The 18120-nt window shown below is 38.5% G+C and overlaps 1 protein-coding gene across 1 annotated transcript in view; it reads left to right on the forward strand.

Annotated features, from left to right (window-relative positions):
- Nucleotides 1–2639: 2639 nt before the first annotated feature.
- LOC105267650 (LIM/homeobox protein Lhx9) overlaps nt 2640–18120 on the forward strand; it is a 151286-nt gene continuing 135805 nt past the window's right edge. Inside the window, exons 1-2 of the mRNA XM_011306643.1 lie at nt 2640–2851; nt 3214–3369. The gene's annotated coding sequence lies outside the window, so the exon portion shown is untranslated. The remainder of the gene's footprint in view (nt 2852–3213; nt 3370–18120) is intronic.

Raw genomic sequence — 18120 nt, forward strand, 5'->3', positions numbered from 1 at the left:
GCTTTTTGCACACTCCCGGGGTTATCTATGATCTGTTTTCCTGGGCCATTCATGCATCTGGCCCTCCCCACAACCAGATATTATCAATCTGATTTCAGCTCTATAAAGTCCAACTCCACCTCTCTTTTCACCTTTTACCTGTGTGTTATCCTATTTGCACGACCTCCACTCGATGGGATTTTATCATCTTGATTATGATGAACAAGTGTCTTTGTAAATGGAATTCGGAGCTGTAGTAATCACGCGAGGAGTGATTTTAAAGTCAAATTCGTGCTTTGTGGAATTTTTAAGAGTGAGTTTAGAAGCGAAGATAGGAAAATAGATCTTCTAGCGTTATATCTCTGGTTGGTGTCATCGTGATAATAATCTTCAGTAATCGAAGCCCTTCCCCATCTGTTTCTTCATTAAACCCTTAATGTTTTATCTGTAAGGTATTGTGGACCGAACAGAGAGTTCAAGAGTTATTCAAACGGAGTAAAGTCGATTACTTTGACCTTAGGTAGACCCACCGGAAGCCTCTCGGACATCAAAGCGTCCCCAAGGGCTTCCTAGGGTAATTAATTCTCTTCTGTTCTCCCTTCATCGAAGTTGCCTTTTTCCACTGATGAATTTGGAACCCTCTGGTCATTTATACCCTGTTTGAAAGCAAATTACTAGCTAATATTAAGCATTAATAATTATAACACTGAATTAACGAGGCTCAATTGCCGTTTGAAGCAGATTTATTTCATACAGGCAAATATTTATAAAACACGTGAATAAGTGCCTGAATATTTGCATTCGGGTTTGACATTTTTTATATAAACATTTTTTGGTCAGTTTTGTTCAAAGTAATACAGCTCTTTTAGTAATTAAAAAAAAAAACAAATTTAATGAAAAATGAAAAATCACGGAGGAAGAGGAACGCTTTTCAATAGATCAAAATGAATGGGCGATCAAGTATAGGAGTTGGAACTAGTAAATTACCTTAACTCTTGGCCTTTTAGAGAGCATGTAGTCATAGAATTGCATGTTCACCACTGCATGGCCACGAGACATGCGATGGTGGAAATCACCCCCTCGCGATTGTGAAAGAGGTGTTTTATCAGTGTTTAGACATAAGTTTTTTTTAACTTTCGCCTTTAGACATCTCACGCATTTCCTCAGCTATTTGTCGCTCATTAAATTCCTTGCAAATTGACGACTCCTTCCACCAATTTTTTAATAGCAAAATCCAATGTAAGAAATACTGCCGATATTTACGGGTTTTTAGGGCAGTTTTTGCCAACTTGTCCTCCACTGGTAGTCGTTCCTCAAAGGCAACAGAGGTGCATAGGTGATCATGCAGGTGAATTAATTGGTGGGTCCCCTCCTACCTGAAAAAGGTGGGAAGTGATGAGGACGTGTGGAAACAGGTGAATGCTTATACTCCAATCGTAAATGACTTTGCTACTCGAGTTTTACTCATGCTCCTCCTACGTGAGCTTGCGGGGGTGTGGCTTATTTGTGCGCCTGTGTTAGCTTATCAGCCGTTGACACGCCCATTTTATCAGCTGGAAAATTTCCCGCGCTTTTCAGCGATAGCCCATTTGGTATTTTGACATGTGAGAATTTTACTGGCGGATTGTCATCTCAAGTGCCAAAAAATCAAGACAAAATTAATTAAAAAATGAAATTTCCTGTATTTGCTGTGAATAAAATCTTTCGGCACTTACGTCTGTCTGTTATCAAGCTATAGATATGCAAATTTCTTTTAATTTTCGGGTGGAGTAATTCGATCAAAATGGAATTTTAATCAATTTAATTTTTTTAAAGTCCTTGAAATTTTAGTGAAATTCGGTGGGATGGAAATTTCGTGGAAAATATTATCGATAATTTTTGACAGCTCGGGCTGACGATGTGGCCAACAGATATCATTCAAGTAAACACTTTGAATAATTCTGACGAGTGAATCGAAGATCTCGTTTCCTCCAATGTTGCCGAAAGCTCGATGCAATTCAAATGAGGCTGAATTCACTTGCTCTGCTTCTTCATCTCATGCTACCCTATATCCTGGTCTCCTCCGGAAGGGTCAATAAAAGCGTCCTACTATTGTTTTTCTCGTTTTTTCCGTGGGGTTCGATCAACCTCTTCTCTAGAAATGTCATCCCACGTTAGCATCCACTGGCAAAAAATTCCTCTTGACATTTTCACGGCAACAACTGTCCATGAAATTTAAACTAAAAACATAAAAGACATAAACGATTTCTGATTCGTAGAGTATTAAATACTACATTAAAATTATTTACGAGGTCAAATCTTTGAATTGGTTATTACTCTAGTTTAAAATTTGAGGACGTCCGCAATTCAATCTTACTAATTTCGTAATTTACATTCAGACTTTTAGATATGAACTCTGGCAGATGTGGTAAAAAATAATATCGCCTACTCACGTTTTTCTTTCGATGTAGGGCAGAGGTTAATGAGTTGAGTTTTTTTCGGAGGTGTTGAATTTTCACCTGGATGGTGGCATCCTGATATGTGGAATTGTAGGGTTGAAGTCCTCTTTGGAGCGCCGGTCCTCTGTGAAGAGGGTTTACCCCTCGTCGAGAGGCGCACGCCCGTCCTCACAGACTCTCAGTCGGCCGCGAGCTGCGTCGCGGGTGTCACGTACTCCGGGTTAAAGTTCTCACAGGGATTGCGATATTCTCCATTAATTATTCAACAATTCGATCACTCCTCACATCACTCCCTCATCAATTGCCCACTGTTCACGTTTAATTTACAGGAACAGGTGTCATTGAATTGTCAATGCTGTGAAGTTCCATTAAAATTATCATCATTCGTTAAACCTCTCATTCATCTTAAAACCCAATAAAATTATCTTTTTATGGTGAGCGATTATTAATTAAAATCTTTCATCTCACTATAAAATCTCGATATTAAAAATTAAGAAAAGAATTTTGGTGCATTTTCAAAAAAATAATTCCCTGGATTTTACCTAATTTCAATAATTTTATTTGTCCTATGAAGTGGCAATAGAATGTTATTAAATATTTTTTTTAATCACCTCAATTTTGTGTAATAACATAATTCTTTTATTTATTTATTCTCCACGAGAAAATTGATGAGAGGTGAATGTTAAAAATAGACCTGTCTCGTATAGTTGAAAAATTTATCGTGAATTTATGAAATCTGATGAACATTAGACGTCAAGTATTTTTAAATTTATTATTTTTTTTGCATTATTTTTAGAGGAGAAAGGAAGAGTTCGGTGGAAGTGATAACGAGTGTTCCTCGTGGGGCTAGCCACGTGGTGATCACCGTGGAGAAGGGGAAAATCGAGGGCAGATATCTGGAGTGAAGATAAAAAATCATCTGCACTACTGTCAACCAGAACTTCAGTAAATCGTGAGTCATTTTTTTATAATTGCCAAATTGTTGGCTCAATTTGACAAGGAATTGTATTTTATTTTCTCATTGACATTGGCATCTTATTTCGCTCGGCTATTGTTCAAATTTATCTCGTCTACGAGGTACCTCTTTGAATTTGTGTGCGTATCGGGGAGTGTACGCAATCTACACAAACATACTCATCACTTAGAACAGCAGTGTTGAGGGTACAAAGGGTAACAGATTGGGGAATCTCCTGTGTATCGAGTGGACTTCATTGTGTGGCTCAAGATGAGATCCTATTAAGATTATTTTAATTAATCTAATAAGTTTGCCGGGGTGGGTTACGAGAGAAAATGGCAATTTCTTTCCTTCAAAAAAGTGACGCGAAATTCATCTCGGTTGAAATCGGTTCCATCTATAGCATTTTTTAAAAATTCAAAATTAAAAAATCACGTTGTAGTAGAAATATTTTGAACAGAGATCGCGAAATAATTTGGCATTCTCGTTGACCAAGGACGGAGTTGAGAATGATTTTCGATAATTCCACTCTCTCATTTTATATCGCCCCCTCTTACACGCGATGGTTCATGGTCACTCGGTTTCACCAACACATTCAAAGGGTTATTGTAGACAACGGGAGAATTTGCAAGGCGCGAAAAGCATCCTGGTAGGATTAGGAAAGCAGCGAGTGTCTGGAGGTGGCACAGGACGAAACGCCGGTTGCAGGAGGTGAGACGGAGGAATACGATAGAGGGAGTTAAAAGGTCGAGTGAGAAAACACTAACGGGTTTTAAAAAGTCCATGCGCGTTGAAAAGAGACAGGTGTATATTGCGAATTCAAGATTTTAGACTACGGCTCAAGGACACTCACCTTTACTGTATACTCAAGTTGCCATTTGTTCCCCGACAATCGCCAAGAGTATCTCCTAGACTGGGAGGGGGGTTATCAGACCGTTTAACCGGTGTTTAAATAAAAAAGTCAGATCGTATCGGATTGGTGGGAGGGGGTGGGAATTGATACATTTATTAATTCCGCGGTTTAAGCCGGATCAATGGGAACAGTTTGGGGATGGGAGTCGAGGAAAAATGTCGAAAATATGTCCGGAGAATGAGATGCAATCGCGTTTCACTCGAATGCCTCTGCTTACTCCCCATATTACATCCAGGATTAATATTAAATTTCACACGATGAGTGCAATTTCATTACCACCCATGCACCGCCCCTCACGCCTCTTTTCTCAGCGGGTTACCTCGTCTCTCCATCACCAACGGTCTCTCAGCGTTATAAATTGCTCCCGAGTAGAATTTTTTTTTTTTATTCATACTCCACGTGTCATTCGTAATTTTGGGGCGATTTTCAAATTTGTAGACTTGAAAAAGTTTTTTCTCTATCATACGATTGTTCTACGGAAAGTTATCGGGCGTTGGAGAGTCGCATCTTGAAAATCGTGAAACTTCAGGGTCATCGATAAATTGACGTACAAGAAAAAAAAAATCAAATAACTTCCCTTGAAACTAGATTACATCGTTGAGAATCGCCTCATAAACCAGAAACCGAGGGTACGTATTATATGCGGTGAAACTGCGTTGGTTGACGTGAGCCATACGCATGTGTAAACTCGTTTTGCATACGTCTATACGTATGTTGGGCTGTACGTAGGGCCTAGAGGGTTGACCGGGCTCTCTCTCCAGTCGATCAATAGCACACCCCGACGTTGGTCCCCCCTCGCGTTTCAGGCTGTAATGTACGCGATAGGTACCACCCTCAACCCCTTATTCTCTTTCCATTTGCTATGCCACACGGAGTTACCTCCTCCTCTTCAACCCCCTCACCCAAAACCACTTTATATTTTAGTGGCAATGTACTCTATCCTCCGACCATCCCCCTTACCCTTCAACTCCTCCTCATCCCCTTTTTCGAACCCCGTGTCTCGTAAGACACCACTCGGTTGGGGAATCCACTGCGGATAATGTCGAGTTCTCTTTCCGGATAAAGTGGTTTCTCCATTGTCCGACTGTGACTCTTGCTTCTACTGACCCACACAGAGCAAAATATTACCAAAATTTGTGTTCTAACACTTTGAATATTAATTCAAAATTGTAGATTAAAGATAACCATCGAATGCGCGTCGTAAATATTACCGAAGTTTCGTATCGATGTTGCAATTTTTACTATCTATTTTATTCTATTTTTTTACTTTGTTTTAAAAATTTAATTAAAATTTATTTCAATTTATTTTTCATTTTTCGAAATTATTTTTCTCAGCACAATCAACAGAATTTTCGGAAACTTCAACATTTTCAACAAGAGCAAAAAACTCAATTGAAAATTATACTAATTGATATCCTGATTTTTTCAATAAATGGTCAATGATAGAATTTCCTGAAACTAGAGAAAATCCGTCACTTGTTTGATATTTCAATGTGAATAATTCCCTCAAATGAACGAATATTCGGGGGCGATTGCATTTTTTTTTCTCCCCGACTATAGCATCGAATTCCCGGTGAATAGTTAATAAAATGCCCATACCAAACGTCAAAAGAATAAAACACTTGCAAGTTATCCGTGGATTTTCCTCGCGTGTCCGCATCAATCCGGTTTCTGTTTTTCCTCAACTTATATATATATAAAGCCTCACCCCTGCCTTTTCCTCCCTCTCACCTCCAACTGAAGGGGGTTTGATTGAATTTTTTCCTGAGGAAGAAATGTTTCCACCAAATGAATCCGTCGAAATATTGCATTCCAACAAGCAATCCTATTTTTTGTACGTTTTTAATAAAAGACCGCCTCTCCGCCTTCGGTCTCAAACTACCATTCCCTCACCCTCCCCCATCCACCCCCTTCCATCCCCCTTTCACCCCTTCAGGATCTCCTATCCAACCCTTACTGGCGTTTATTCGACCTTGTGTGTAGCCCAACTTGGCCAGTCATACCCCGCCTTTGAATATTCCCTCTTTCCTCATTTTATTCAAAAATATTTCCCATTAATATCGCATTACACCTTTTATTCTCAAATAAACGTGGAATGTTAAAAATCCACAATATACTATTTCTCAATTCTATTTGATACGTCGTTTCTTGCCTTTTTACCACTTACAACAAAAAAAATGGTCAGACAAATAGTTTGGATTTTTCATGATAATAAATCATATTCCAAATTTTCGGTTTAAATTTAAAAATCATAAAAATTCACGATATGCAATTTTCCACAATTTTTCCATTGGTTTCATTCAATTTTTTTTTATCAAACACAAAAAGATGGTAAAAATCCGATGGAGTTTAAATGTGAATCGATGCTTGAATTTTTGGTGGCAATATGCCATATTAAATCCACGGTACGAGTGCCCATGACGATTTCAGTTATTAAATATTTTCGAACGAAAAAATGTTCATTGCATTTGTTATTTTCTTTAGAACTGGACGTCATTTTACGATTTAATATGACCAGGGGATTTTAATAACGTTGGGGTACTTCTCTCTGTGGACATGTAAACAGAGACGAGTTGGGTACTGGGGCTGTCACTGATGGAAAATACCCACTGAAAACGCCAATGATGCGCAAATATCACAGACATTCAATGAATTCTGGAAAATTAATAATAATGATAACGTTTCATGATCTACTCTATCTGTGTCGTGCGTTTGCACATGTCCCACGTTCAATCGCTTTTTTGACCGTCCAGAGCCCTTTCAACCATCAAACATTTCAAATATATTGCCTCCCCCCCCCTCCCCACAATCCCTCTCCCCCCTCGCCCACAGCATTCGTTACTCTTCATTGGAGCGGATTTGTAATTAAAAAATTAATCGAAAAAGTGAATGCGCGTTGGAGTACAAGTGGAGGTTTTTTTTTTTGACCGACGGTTGATAGACGGGGATGATTGATGGACTTGGGTATTTTTCTGAAGACATATCGGGAAATAATAACATTTCTATCAAAACCAGACTAATTGAATGTTTCAATGTTTAAATCCGTTTAAATGATGGGATTCAGTGAGGACTAAGAGGAGTTATCTATTTTTCAGGGGTTTTAAAGGATCGATTGATGCACATTATATCTGAATTAATATTTTATTATGATAAAATCCTCAACGAGGTGGAGGAAAATCGGGTGGAGATTATTGTTAGTTATTCGCGTCTATTATGCATTGTAGTGGGAGATAAGCAGTTTATGCTAGAGAAAATTTATCATGCATAATAATTATGATCGTGAGTTTCTAGAATTGTCGATTTTTTTCGAAATTGATTCTCGAGTCAATTCTTCCATTTGACTTTTAATTTTATTCTGATAATTGTGACAGTCTGGGATATTGTGACGGGATGGAAATTTTTATTTTCGGTGAGTACCAAGTATATTCCGAAAACAGATAGAGTGACCGGATGTTCCGGTGGCCATTTTCCTCCTGATCATTTAACAGAGTTGCAATAAGAGGCCGGTGGCGTATAGTAGTTTGCCCATTGCCCCCCCCCCCCTGTCCTGGCTTTTACTTTATCAGGCTCGTATATACATTGGATACGTCCGTGTGTCTGTCTCTTGTAAAAGCGAGACAACCACCTAAAACCCGGTAGCTCAGAGTGAGCGAGGGCATGGTAGCATGGTAGCTCGGTCAGATAGACCAGGGGGTGGAGATGTTACAGGGGCCGAGACCAGCTCGGATTCAATTATCCGATATTAAACTGCCCTAACCACGTCCGTGTCGACCCCCTTTGCTCGTATAGGTTCCAAATGGTTGTTGCTACTAGCAAACCTCTAGAAGTATTAGATTGAATGGACTTGGGGCTGTATGTTGCACTCACCCATTACATTCTGCATTATTTGATACCCAAGGATTTATCTCGATTGGATGAGAATATATTTTATCCCAGTTATTACGTCCTTATTACACCGTAATGAGTTATTCGTCGATCGAGTGGCCGATACTGTCCATTTTTTATCATTTTTACTGTAGTACTGATTTTTTTTAGTTTAAAAATTTAAGTAAATTCTGTGTAAATTTGAGGTTGTAAAAATTTCAAGTTTCTCAGAGTGTATTTTACGATAAGTATTTCATACATGCATTTTAGTCAAAATTCGATATATGAAAGTGACATTTTCCTTTGAAATTTGTCGGGAAAACCTTATCATCCAATACCCATATTAGTTATCTTAATATTCAGGATAACTGATACCTCAGGAAACTTTATTCGACATTGAGATATTCAGCTCGTTAGACTCTCGCTCAAACGCCTCAGTTTGATGATAATTAAATTGCTCTGCACATGCGGGTAGTGACTAAACAGTCATTATAACGACTAGGTCATAATTGCGAGACTGAGTAACGAACGTTAGGAACGAGAGAAATTGGATAATCGGGTCGAACGTTTCTATACCGAGTGAATGAGACTTATTCCCCTCTTCCCCGTTAATTTACCATTATAATTGATTTGCATATAGATTGAATCGCTTTAATCCAGTGTGGGATAAGGATTCAGTGGAATATTTTCCATGAAATATTTTTATTGACTCATTCATTTCAAATGTTTTGACGGAGTTGAAACCATCCAATGGCTCAATTTATTCATTCTCATTCAAAACACAAAACAAATCAGCACTCACAACAAATTTATTTATGGTAACATCAAAATACTTGCACGCAGTACTGAAAAAGAATCACATGGTAAATTACTTCCGAAAATAATGAAAGTACTTTAAAAAAGTACGGGTACTTGCGAAGAGTACTTTTTTTTCAATGAGTGATTTATGATAAAATACCTCGTTAAATGCTCTCATTCCTTCGTTATTTTATTTCTATTTATCTTCAGGGGTTGCGCACGCGTGTGCACCTTTAATATGGGTGCAAGTGAGAGGGAGTTTGGGGGATGGATGGGGGGCTGTGGGGCGAGGGGGCAGGGGATGCTAAAAGGTTTCGAGGTGTATCGAGGAGATTTTGCTTTTAGCACATTCACGATAAAACGCGTTTCAAGCCTCCGCCCGGCTGACGTTAATGCCGATAAACGTCGTTTCGTATAACAAACGGGTGTATGTCCTACGTTGACTCGCGTATTCCCTCCTCGCGATTCATCAGGATACAATGTTCATTCTATTCTCTCTATTCACTTTAATCGGAATATTCTGTTTTAGTATCGATATGGATCAGATCAGGGGAAACGAGTCGTTTGGAGAATCGAGGGGGGGTAATGATATTGTATCGAGTTGCCTGAGATACTAATTCCTAGTATATCGGCAGGATTTTGAGTGATTTTATTGGAATGATTAGGCGGATGACAAATTCATCTGATAATCGACAGAAATTTTAATCTACTTAAATTCTCGATCATCATCTAAAAATGATGAACGAAAAAAATTGTCTGGAAATCAGGCATCCGATCTTACCGTGTAAATTTTCCATAAAAATTTCTCTCGACTCTAAAAATTGAAACTTTCCACTAAACCCGAGAGAACCATTCAATCCACAATTTCCACTCTGAAATTGAAAAGTTCTCCATCAGCATTGATACGTCTTATTGAAAATAAATGATGAATGGTGTTCTTTCGTTTACCATAGCCACATCATAGAGAGAGAACTGATGATGAAAGGGTATGAGAGCAAAAGGGTCAAAAGAGACGGTGAAAAACATACAAACAGAACCACTCGCGAAAGGGGTGGGTTAGGGGGCTGAAGGGGTTAGACTAGTGTATACCGTAGTCTCGTAGAGCAGGCATCATTAAATCACAGAAACAGCCTCTGTTATTGACTCTACTGACAAATTTATCGTCGGCCAGTGGTGGGTTTCGGTGTATGGCATACCCTCCCCTCTCTTTCCCCCTTTAACCCCCCAATGCCTCACCACTTGTCGAGCCCTTTCTGTATTCTAGGGTAACCCTCCTACCCTCGGAGGGAACCGGCGGCCTCTTCCGGAACTCGAACGGTACCTCATCCCCCAAAAACCACCCACCACCCTCTTCCCCTCTCTACATCGCGTCATTGTTCTGGTTTATACGGTGATTTGTGGATTTTACTGTTCCCCCTTCGCCACCTCTGCATTTCATCCAGTCCCCCCCTCATCCCTCTTGGGGATATATACCTCTCCTTTTAACTGCGAGGGTTTTCACCTTCTCGACTGTCCCATTCGCACCCTCGCATTGGCAAATGCATTTTATAGACGGGTGTCTCTGTTGGCGAGTAAACAGCCACCGTCAGTGGTCGGTGTTGGGTTATTCGAGATCGTCAAATGAGAGTCTAATAGGTGTCGCATTATTCGTTTTATGGCTAATTGTCGAGCTACTTTGTCGGGAGTTACGGGGCTAAGATGATTTTCATGGATGTGGGGGCGGAAAGAATTTTGTGGTTTTGAGGGGAGAGGGATTTTTTCGAAAATTGTAGATGGGTGGTGAAAATTTTTGAAAGAAGGTTCTGGTTTAATATTTTAAAATTTTTATCGCGTGTAGGGAAGGGTACGGAGTCATGGGCGAATATCTGGGAAAAATAATCCTATGAAATTAATTATTACACCACTAATAATGAGGTAATTGTAGACAGCTAAATCCTGAAAGTAGTTACGTAGAAAATGATTGAACGAAAGGAAGAGTTAAAAACTTTGAGATTCATCATTTAATTATTTTACAGAGTAGGTTAATGCCAAACCACAGCCAATCAAAGTAATCACTTCAGAACCCTTTCATACAGGGTGTTACTTTCTCATTCTCCCTTAATCCTCTCGTCTTACACCCCGACTTGAAATGAACGTCGTCCGCGCTTTTACTGCCCTCCCTCGACCTCATCTCAATCTCGCCATCCATTCCCTGCCTTCGTTAAAGGCACATTCATCCCTTAAATTGAATTAATTATCATGCCAGCGTTGATCCCCTAGATCCTCGAATTTTCAACTTACTCGGTGTACGTGAATAACTTCATTTTTTCCACGGGAATTTACACCTAAAAAAAAAACCATTAAGATAACGACTTGATCAACTCCCAGTATTTCATCAATTCATCTTTTTCACATTAATGGCAACGAATGCACTGGGGGTATTAATACATTTATTAATTCTATTTTTATGTTGTACATTAGGGGATGAACGTATACTTGGCGCGATAAAATCGTGTTATTGTTACCTCAGAGTTTATCATTGTCCCGATTTACGAGGTTTATTTACGATTGTTGTTCCTCAGACTGCATTTACGACAATTTGGAAGTAATTAGGGTGGTTGGTAGGGTTATTGTGGATATTGGGATGTAGGAACTATAGGGCGAAGTGTGCGGAAGGGTCTGCATCGTCCGGTATATCGAATCGCCTTTTCGTTATGCGATTATCCCACCAGTCAACCGACCACAGTCGCCTTATCTTCGGCGAGATAAGGCCCTGTCAACCCTTATGAATGCTTCCATTATTATCCTCTTCCGCTCTGGGATTATATCTTTGGTGGCACCTTTATGCTTTACCAGCAGCACCTCCGCAAATGTCTTGCATTAACCATTCATGACTCAAACTGATAACGATTATGAAGTTTTGGGGCTGCCCTCAGGGTTTACCCGGCAATTTCATTTACGGTTTGAAAATCAAAATGGGGGTGATTTTTTCATTGAAAAAATGCAATATACTAGGGCCAATTAATTTTGCGAAGTGTATAAACTCGAATTATCTGGATGATCTCTATTCACTGATTTGACCCTCAACATATACCACTGCTGAACTCGAAATTTCAATTCAGAGGTACTGCCTAACTTTCATATTTCCCCTGTAATTTCCCCTGCGGTCTCCGACGCACTTCACTCACCGGTTCAACCGGATATCACACGAAAATTGACTACTATTACACTTGCTGTAGTAATTCTCTATTGAAGGGGTAAACTGTAATTAATCGAGCCGCGGTTTTTTTTCGATTATCAATAATAAAAGCCGTAATTACGAAATACAAAGTTTTGGGATCAACTATTATCTCCATTACTTCAATCTGATAAATACAAAATCTATGAACAATTGTCTCCCGGAATGGAATGAATTTCGTTTCGTTCAAACGAAATCTATTCAATTCCCGAAGCAATGGGTTCAAACCATTTTTCTGGGTGAATCTATCATTTCAATTCGTAAATACCACAAAAAGCTATTTATTTAGAATAAAAAATTACTTCCTCCGCGGGGACACATGAATCGCAATCGTTGAATCGTATCGCTTACTGATATGTCAAAACTGAAATGGCGTAAATTCAATATCCCCAATTTCAGATATACATGGTTGATTTCTCGTGGCTGATATACTGTTATCAAATCTCAGCATAAAATTCAAACGTATCGTAAACTACGGCAAATGCATTATTCCTAATTGCAACCAAATTTCTCTCCAGAAAAATAAAACAATTTACTTGAAACAGACAGAGTGAATTTTTTCGCGTTGACGAGGATTTCACCGGTTATTAATCGAATATTAAAATTGAGAAAATGATTGCTTATTTTTTATTATTCAGAGTCACTACTTTGTCCTGGCGAAATGTGGGTAATTTTTTTTTCAGTGTAAAATGTCGCCCACGTGTTTGCTCGGATTAAGGTGTGGGTTCGTAACTCGATGTAGAACATCCTCTGTCCTGATAAGCCCTACTTGACACTCCGTATGCAGCAAAACAAAGTTTGCAATCTATTGGGCTTTTCATGACGCACCTAGTGACATTTCGATTGTAAATGTAAATATTCAACAGCAATTTTCATTTGTTGTGAAATTGCAGGGTAATATCGTGTAGGCGTTTGGGATGGCTGGTGTAAGTTGATTCTCGTGTACCAAAAGCTCGTAATGTCAAACCAATCGGGGATTAAGTGGTCAGGATAATAGGTGTATAAGTCAGGATGTCAGCTGGTCTTGTTACTGGGGATTGTCTTTTATGGGGATTCTAGTAAGCCTCTTTCGGGGATGTTTGATAAGGAGATGAGAGACATGAGTCTTTATCTTTGAATCCTCTATTTTGATTTTGAATTTTAGATAGATTATTTTTTGTGTGAAAAGGGTTCAGAATAACATACGATACGTGATTGGAAATGATTGACGTTTTATAGATTCAATTAAATTTTTCTATCAATTCTCCTCAAATAATTTGATAATTCGTTACATTTTTTAATCTTATTATTCAACAAAAAATTACAGTTTTTCTTCATTCAGCAATTGAAATTGAAAATACAATTTTATACAAAGTATAAAAAAAATTCCGACAGCGGAATTGAAGTTTGCAATTTTTATGTATGAATAGAAAAGAAATGATAATCGTCTCGTGAAGATTAAATCGATTTGATGTCGATACTTGCATGACAATACCTCAAACTTGTCTGTGATTACTCAAATATGGAAAAATAACTGCGGGCAGTGTAAATACATTGTGAAGGGTTTGGGTTTTGGTCATGCTAATGGAAAGTGCTCATCGATATATACACGCACCTCTTGCGTACCTCCGATGTGTAACATCGATCGTTTCTGTATCGGAACACACGAGCCCAACAGGGGTTCGTGGGCCATTGTACAAGGGCCAGGTAATTACATTTAATACCCACGGTTATGTGTTTGCAGCGTACACATTTGCCAAGGCCGATCCCGCGAGGCGAGTCACATAGTATCACCCGCGTTTTCGTTTTAGGTTAGATTTATTTTTATGGGATTCTATCATCGTCGTTTCAGTGTTCAGGCATCATGCGATTATTTTAAAAGAACTTTCGTCATTATAAATTAAAGATTTCAGTTCGGGTGACATTAAAATAAAAATGTCAGCAGGTTGCCGCTTGAGTTATTACTCCAAAAAATCAACTTCTTTTGAGACGCGATATTATATTGGGAATTTTTTAAATTATTATTATTTGTGACTACTTGAAATTCTGGAAGTTTTCGATCCAATAGAAATCTTAAAGCAAGAATTAAGAGTCATATCATAACTCAAATTAATTGAACGAATCGTCAAACGCTAAGAAATTTAATAGCGAGTAATAATTTTGACGTGAACTTTTCTGTCTATGCCAAGGTCATTTCGGAAATTTGTTTATGTAGACAAGGCCATCCGTCTGCTTGCTCAGGAACTGCAGTGTAAAGTCGTCCTGGAGAAATTTTAACTTCGTGAGACCACGAAGCTATTTTCTGCTACTTCTCGAGTGCTTTTTCCGGCCCATTCTGTTCTCCCGCGTTCTAAATAATAAAATTTCTTCAGTACTGAAGAAATAGGCATGAAGTCTCCTATACAAACGGTTATGACACCGTGATTGGCCGCAAAATTCATGGTGGGGGTTAAAAGTAGGTCCTCATATTAGGCATGCATTGACAACTCACTTACAGGTTTTCACGTTTCAACCGATTATAAGAAAAAGCTAAGTCGTTTGTGGGGTCCGAACCTTGGAAAATCCCACTATTTAAAAAGGAAGAAGTCTCTAATTTGCTGGGTACAATCGATTTGGGAGCTTGTCGTGGAGGGATTTCCACTTAAAATTTTTTTTTCTTTTGCAAATATTTATTAGAGAAGTCAGCATCAAGGAAATTGATGTCATTTGATAGGGAATATTTTGACAAATATAGAGTTTTGGGGTTTCTTTTTGATAATTAACCGGAGAAATTTTCTATGGAAAAAATGTCAATTTAAGAGTGTCTCACGAGGGCCCGTATTTCTTCTGTTCACAATGAAACCGAGTAGACAGGCATGTCGGGGTTAAAGGGAAATGAGAATGAATGTAATAATATATTTAATATTCCGAGACCCCTCGTCACCGTTTCACCCCCGCACTCTCGGTATTACAAGCCAACCAATATTCTCACCCATTTTCCATCCCCTCGTTTTGCCTCAACCACCTCATTCTTTCTTCCTCCCTTCCTTTGTGTGTCTACCACTTACATTGTGAACATTCAAATCACCTTAACTCTACTCATTCTAATTCATCCCCCCTACTTTCGGCGACTCATTTCGAAATTTTTTATTAATCCAATTAAACATACTCAAATCTTAAAATAAAAAAAAAATTATGGTTACTGATAAAATAAATTCCGAACGGGTTTTATGATTTATTTATTGAAAGGATTCTGCGAGCTCCGCTTGGAGCTTTCGGAAGACAAATAAAAATTTTCTAAGTCACTTCCGTAATCGGTGAGTGAATTATGAGTTTCATAATTTTAAAGGAATATTTATCTCTTATTATTCCTGGGGAAGATTGGAATAGAGTAAATAATGGAATGAGGGTAACATATTTGGAGGTAAATGAACAGTCAAATCCCGGGAAATTAAATTTCCCCCCTTGGGCACCTTAACCCACACATGCCGCAAATTCATAAGATTCAATATGCGCGGGAGTTCTTTGCTTTACACAAGGGGTTGGGTGACTTCAAGATTTCTTCTTTTTTTTTTTACATGGTTTACATCGAATACGTGCCTCCAACATGCGGGGATCACACTCTTTTGTACCCCCGTTATATACTTTAGTCTTCAGCTTGAATATATGAACTAATATCGGTGCGAGACGTGACACACAGCCCCTTATTTTCACATCAGTCGAATTTATCTACTATTTATTAATTTTTCATGGCGATGGTTTTATGTATCAACGATAATAATTCTTGATCCTGTCTTCTCCCTTCAAGTCAAATTTAATGTCATTCAGCTGAAAATTTCTCTGAAAATTATCTACTTAAAAAATACTGGTTGCCACGTAAATTTATCGAATAGAAGAATAATTATGGATTTCGCTATTTATCAATAATTAGATGAATAATTTTCATTAATCGTTGAATATTAATTTGAAAATTTTTCAACAGTGAATAATAGCCGCGATGTGAATTCCCATTTAGTCCCACCTTCACTTGAATTATTAATTCAAATTCACGGAAATTTGATTATCCTCCACCGAGATCACTTGTACAACTATGAAATCCCGTCCATCTGGTCTCACCTGAGATTTTCGCACCTCCATAAAACCCATAAAAAAAATTCTCCCTTTGTTTTTCAAAGCCAGGGTTGAAAAAAAATCATCCCCTTTTGTCCTTCGTTTATTCTTCTTATTCATAGCGTCGCTCCGCTAATAAAAAAGTGCATGGACATTAAAAAAATATGCGCGTGCGTTCTACAACTTGGCGGTGCTGAGGTGCATGCTTGGCCATTAACGAGGTGTACATTATATTGTAAAAACATAGGGAGATACGCGAGTCCGTGGAGAACGATCATAAAAATCCGACTCCCTATTCCACTTTTTTCCGCAATTTTTTTTTTCCTTCCTGGTATTTTTTATTTTTTACTTTTATGCTCCTTACCAGCCCCCGTACGCCAAACCAAAACTCTCATCCACCTTTATTCCGCGTGTGGTTTATATCTGTACGTGGACACATTCACGGTACTTTCGCGCAATGAGCCGATGTAATGCGTTAGTAACAGTTGCGTTATTCATCTGAGTAAACACGAATGTCGGTGTTGCGTTTACGATCGGTTCATTCGACTCGGACGCCCCCGGGGCTCAGAAAATCCACTGGTTAAGACTCTCGTATCATATCTCACACTTATCCCGGATATTATAGGGTTGTCACTGCGATCTCGACTTTTCAAGAGTTTATCAACTTGTAAAAAACTCCATTCACGTTTTTAATATCTCCACTTTAACAAAATTATCCTCGATAATTGTGAATATGAAAATAGAAAAAATGGAATATAAGAATGAAAAAAAATTCATGTATCCTCACTTGAAGTTTCAAGTGTAATTTTCCATCAGTGTAGAGTCATGCGGGATAAAGTTGTTGTTAATTATTCGGTAAAATAATGAATGATGATTTTACAAAGTTGTACTCATTGAGTTGGTTCAGCTCTCTATTCTCATTTTTTAACGTATCCTCAGATACACTGACGTGAGATAGCGTGCAAGTGCAACCGCAATTAAAACGAACGAGCCTGACGGACGGTATTGCGCGACAAAAGCGAGTAATGAGCGGAAAAACGAAGAGAGGAAAGGATCGCAGCATCTCGTTAGACGCGTCCGTACAGCACGCGTTCACGCAGTGGCACAGACTCATTTCTGTTCTCTCTTTTTCTCACCCTCTCTTTTTTTTTTCTCTTAGTCTGCACGTTTGTGCCGTATATTTAACAATCTTTCATTATCCAAAAAACACAAAACTCGCAGTGTGCTTGAAAAGCGGGCCACCGTTAACCCCGTTTATTTGTTTCTTAATTAGAAAGAAAACTTTTGACTCGAGTCTCGGTTGGAAAACTTGGGTAGAGCGACGATTATCGTTTTCAACTCTCATTAAAACTCGTTAACAATGCACGAGTATTGAGACCATGAATTTACCGTTCTTTTTTCCCCCCTCAATGTTACAAATTTTTGAATTAAAAATAATTGACGGAAGACGGGGATATATTTAATATGTGGCGTGGAAACAACATTTCCTTAGTTGTTATGGATTAATTCAATGTAGGCTTACCTGGTGCTGACTAATTAATGTTTTTTTTTTCAAATAAATTCATAATTATTTTTCACTTTTATCTCCCGTAAAATTCGCCAAAAATTTTCCAACAATTGAATTAAAGTCCCGAAAAATAATCATGTAAAAGGGTGATACAATAGCGCATAAAAAACATTCGAAAAATCGGTAATTGCTTTTAATGACCCATGAATAGTAAAATCACCTGCCTTTCGAAATTTGTTCCGCGCGGACACTCAGGCGAGGTCATGCAGTATTTTCCCACCCCCTCTGCCACCCCTCGTCAATCTACAGGATGGCTCGTTGGGAACCCATCGAACTATGATTTGGTATTTAGTCACCATTAGGGACGCATTAGCTCTGATT

Source organism: Fopius arisanus, unplaced genomic scaffold (assembly GCF_000806365.1).
Source record: "Fopius arisanus strain USDA-PBARC FA_bdor unplaced genomic scaffold, ASM80636v1 scaffold00049, whole genome shotgun sequence".
Classification (NCBI taxonomy): Eukaryota; Metazoa; Arthropoda; class Insecta; order Hymenoptera; family Braconidae; genus Fopius; species Fopius arisanus.